The following is a 5,622-nucleotide window of genomic DNA, read 5'->3' on the forward strand; positions in this document are numbered from 1 at the left end:
GTCGCCTTACCTTAGCCCGGGACCGTTTGCGCCTTTTGGCACACGTATATGACAGTGTCGCTAGCATCCATATGATAAGGAGCCCGGGCTGACATGGCTAGTCGTAAACCCAAAGTGGCACAGACTTACAGGGACAGGCATCCATGACCCAGCATCGAACGTGTCGGTCATCAGCGAGTGAAACCAGGCTGTAGCACTGGGCTAGCAGGACTCCGGTGAACCGGGCTGTAGCGGGCTAACAGGACTCCGATATTCATCGCGTGACATTTCCCCGAAGGGACAGACACAGGAACGAAGAAGGACACATGCCGGCCAGCCTAAGTGTTCCGGAGCAGTAGCAAGCTACCATGGCTCGGTGGAAACACTAGGAGACATTTCCCCGTAAGAGAGGCTACTAAAGATAAACAACTAGATGGTCAGATCCCACACATACCAAGCATTTCAATAACATACACACAATATGCTCGATATGTGCAACTACAACATGGCATCACAACATGACTCTACGACTCAAGTAATTTATGCAATAGGCTCCGAGGAGCGAGATATTACAAACATGGGTCTCATGACCCAACAATCAGAGCATACAAGTCAAAGCACAAGCGGAAGCTATCATGTCTGAGTACAGACAACTGTAAATGAAAAAGGTTGAGAAGCCTGACTATCTACCAGATCCTGCCGAGGGCACGAGATCATAGCTGAGGTAACAAGCTAAACGTCGAAGTCCAAGCGGAACTACTAGTGAGACTGAAGTCTCTCTGCAAAAACATAAAATAGGCAAACGTGAGTACAAATGTACCCAGCAAGACTTACATCAGAATTAACTACATATGCATCATTATCAACAAAGGGGTGGTGGGGTTTAACTGCAGCAAGCCAGCTTTGACTCGGTGGCTATCCTAACTACGACTGCAAGCGACTCTTTTGAGGTGGCGCACACGAGTCCACATATTCACCATATCAATACACCACTATGGATCTGCTCCCGTCTCCCTACGAGAACGCCATCCATAGCACTCACGCTTATCTTGCGTATTTTAGAGTATCCACTTTCACTTGTCTATGAACTGATATAAGCAACCCAGAAGTCCTTTACCGCGGACACGGCTATTCGAATAGATGATGTTAACCCTGCAGGGGTGTACTTCTTCATACATGTTTCCACCACTTAGCGTCTGCACACGACATGTGCTCGGCAGACTTCAAGCGAAAGCCGACGTGGGTGTAGACCACGACCTACCTAAACACTCAAGTCTCTAGTCCAGGTTTATCGCCTATTCGGGTTCCATCCATGAGGAGATCCGGCCGGAGTTTCGCTCACAGCCCCAAACGATGTGAACAGGGTTCCCGAGATACCAAACGGGCATCCGGTACACCGTGCCACGTACCTACCGCATCACAGCCCACCCCTACGGTCAGCGCTGTCCACGGCCTCCAGTAAGCTACAAACACCAGAAACTACTTGCAACTCCTGGACAGAGGACAAGGGTGAATAAGAAGTCGAGCGGGGTCATATTTCAGGGCCCAATGTATGGTAGTAGCTGAATCATGGATCACAAACACAGAACTCAGTTCCTAAGGACGGCTTCAATGAGACAACCCACCATGTACTCCTACATGGCCTCTCACCGCTACCTTTACCAAATCGTGTTCACACACTTAGCTCACACACAGTAGGACATGTTCACACGCCTCTGATTCATCCCCGATGAATCAGACCTGACTCAACTCTAAGTAGTAGCAGGCATGACAAACAAGCATGAATGAGTAGGCACAACAGGGCTCAAACAACTCCTACTCATGCTAGTGGGTTTCATCTATTTACTGTGGCAATGACAGGTCATGCAGAGGATAAAGGGGTTCAACTACCGCAACATGTAACAGTTGAATCGGTGTTGTCCTAATGCAGTAAAAGAGAGCAGGAGCGAGAGAGTGGGATTGTATCGGAATGAACAAGGGGGTTTTGCTTGCCTGGCACTTCTGAAGATAACATTGAGTCTTCATCAGTGTCAACGATCACATCATCAGTATCACGTCTATCGAGAGGGGACAAATACCGACACACAGAAGGGAACACAATCAATGCAATGTACAATATGATGCATGATCATGACATGGCAAAATGAATGTGTTTTGGGCTAATGCATCTAAAACCAGATTAAATGAAGTTGGTTTGAATCCAAGATTCAAATTCAAACTCCATATGTGGTTATTTAAATGTCATTCACTTCATTTGCCCTAAACAGTAGTGATAAGTTGTTCTAACATGCATGTAAATGGTACAGATGGATTCCTTGAATTTTTCTGATAATTTTTCATATATAAATTATTTAATTCGGAGTTACGGTTGAATTTCTATGATTTATTGAAGTTTCAGCTATTTTCTGGAATTTCCTGATTATTTTTAAATCCAGAAAATACTTATTGCGTCAGCCCACGTCACAGTGACGTCAGCAGGGTCAACTGGGCGCCCCAGGTCAAACCTGACGTGTGGGGGCCACACGTCAGTGACACAGGAGCTAATCCCGGTCAAACCCAGCGCTAACTGAGGTTTGACCAGGGGTGGGGCCCACAGTCAGTGGCCTAGGGGGTTGGTTAGGGTGTCATTAGCGCTAATTAAGCGTGCCACGTCGGCAGTCGCCGGAGTTTCGCCGGTGACGACCCAAAACGCGGCGGAGACGCACCGGTGTGGCTCGGGTTTCGTCTATACTGCACCGTTTGGTGCGCCCTTTGGCTCTACGGGGAGCTGGCGCGATGGCGCGTCGGATGGTCGTGGTCTCCGGGCCTGGGGTGGCCGGAGTCGACGGCGGCGAGCTCGGTTGCGGCCGCCGGAGCTCGGGTGACACACAGGCGACCACTAGGGGGCACGAGAGGGCGAGCTGCGGCAGGCAACGGGCTGGTGGAGACGTTCTGAGCACGATGGTGCACTCAGGTGGGAGCTCCAGTGGCTCTGGCCACGACGGCGACGAGGCACGGCGGCGGCGAGCTTCGGCCGTGGTGGAAGAAGGAGCTAGGGGACGAAATCAGGTGCGGGGAGTGAGGGGAAGAGAAGAGGAGCTCACGGGGAGTCGGACGAGGCGCTAAGTGGGCTCGGGGACGTCCTGTCGGCGGCGAATCGAACGGCGGCGATTGCCGGCCGTGGCGATGAAGATGGCGGTGATGGCGTGGCTACAGGGCACCCGGCGTCGCATGCGTCGTGGTGGAGCTTCATGGGATCGGGACGGAGCTCAGGGGTGTGGAGAGGGAGCGAGGGGGTGGCCGTGGCCGCGAGGGAGCTCGTCGGTGACGGCGGCTCCATTCTGTCGCGGGAGGGGAAGCAGAGGAGCGAGGGAGAAATGAGAGGGGGGTCGGGGAGGCGCGTGGCATCTCCGGGCGTCGAGGAGGGAGGCAACCAGGCAGGAGGTGGCCAGGGGGGAAGCAGGAGGTGGCCGGGGCCTCTCGGGCGCGCGCCACGCCTCGCCTCTGTTCGTCCTCCTGGCAGAGGAGGAAGAGGACAAGGGGGAGGAGGTGGGCTGGGCCGGCCAGATGGAGCTGGGCCAGGTAAGTGGCGCCAGGTAAGTGGCCCAGGTGGCCTTCTCTCCCTCTCTCTGTTTTTTTCCTATTTCTGTTCTGTTAATTTAATTGGCACTGAATTTTAATTCAAACAGAATTTGAAAACAGTGCCAAAACTCCCCTGGATAATTTTAAGTCACTTAATGGACTTCTCCACACATAACAAGAATATCTCAGGTCATTTGAAAATATATTCATTATATATTATGAATATAACTCCAAATTCAAATAAAATATTGATTTAAAAATCAGAGCCCAATAATTCCTTAGAAATGTCCCAAAATTTTGGTTTGATTTATAACTCTTGCCAAAATTGTCAGAGCTATTTCTAGGGCATTTTGGATTTACTGATTGCAATTTTAGGGTTTCTTGCCCCTCTTTATTTAGGGTTTTGAGGCTTCCAATTTCCCTCAGTTCAAATTTCAGAATTTAAACATGATGCACACACTAGGCAGCACCAGAAGCTAGGGATGTGACAAAAAGTGCATGCTATAGAAGAAACAAATGTTTTGAGTGGAAAGATGGATGAACTTATGAAGTTGTTTGCTACCAAAAATACTCCTCTTGATCCCAATGATATGCATTTGTCTTCCTTGATTGAGAATAATAATGAATCTATGGATGTCAATTTTGTTGGTAGGAATAGTTTTGGAAACAATGCTTATAGAGGAAACTTTAATGCTATACCGTTCCCTAGTAATTCCTCTAATAATTATGGAAATTCCTACAATAATTCTTATGGTAATTTTAATAAGATGCCCTCTGATTTTGAGAATAGTGCGAAAGAATTTATGATTTCTCAAAAGAATTTTAATGCTTTGCTTGAAGAAAAATTGCTCAAAGTTGATGATTTGGCTAGGAACGTTGATAGACTTTCGCTTGATGTTGATTCTCTTAAACTTAGATCTTCTCCTCCCAAGCATGATATCAATGAGTCTCTCAAAGCAATGATAATTTCCATTGACGAATGCAAGGAAAGAACCGCTAGATTGCGTGCTAAAAAAGATAGCTTTATAAAAGCATGTTCTTCTAGTTTCCATGAAAATAATGATGAGGATCTTAAAGTCATTGATGCATCTCCTATTAGATCTATGTTTTGCAATATGAATCTTGATAATTATGGGACTGATGATGAATCAACTTTGCCTAGAAGGCGTCCCAAGAATTCGGAGTTTTTAGATCTTGATGCTAAATTTGGTAAAAGTGGGATTAGAGAGGCCACAACTTTAAATAGCGTTGAACACACTATCTTGGATTTCAAGGAATTTGATTATTATAATTTTTCTTTAGAAGGTTGTATTTCCTTGTTGCAATCCGTTGTTAATTCTCCTCATGCTTATAGTCAAAATAAAGCTTTTACCAAATATATTGTTGATGCATTGATGCAATCTTATGATGAAAAACATAATTTGGAAGTTTCTATACATAGAAAACTTAATGATGAGTGGGAACCTACTATAAAGATTAGAATTAAAGATTATGAGTGTTTTGCTTTGTGTGATTTGGGTGCTAGTGTTTCCAAGATTCTGAAAACTTTATGTGATATTCTAGGTTTCCATGATCTTGATGATTGCTCTTTAAATTTGCACCTTGCGGATTCCACCATTAAAATGCCAATGGGAAGGATCAATGATGTTCTCATTGTTGCAAATATAAATTTGGTGCCTGTGGATTTTATCGACCTTGATATAGATTGCAATATTTCTTGCCCTATTATTCTTGGTAGACCTTTCCTTAGAACGATTGGCGCGATTATTGATATGAAGGAAGGGAATATTAGATTCCAATTTCCATTAAGAAAGGCATGGAGCACTTTACAAGAAAGAAAGTCAAATTACCTTATGAATCTATCATGCGGGCTACTTATGAATTTAGTGCCAAAGATGGCACTTCTTAGATCTATCTTTGTTTTTATGCCTAGCTAGGGGCGTTAAACGGTAGCGCTTGTTGGGAGGCAACCCAATTTTATTTATGTTTTTTTGTTTTTTCTCCTGTTTAGTAATAAATCTTGCTTCTACCTTCTGTTTAGATGTGTTTTTATCTTTTAATTAGTGTTTGTGCCAAGTAGAA

Source organism: Triticum aestivum, chromosome 4B, assembly GCF_018294505.1.
Source record: "Triticum aestivum cultivar Chinese Spring chromosome 4B, IWGSC CS RefSeq v2.1, whole genome shotgun sequence".
Lineage (NCBI taxonomy): Eukaryota > Viridiplantae > Streptophyta > Magnoliopsida > Poales > Poaceae > Triticum > Triticum aestivum.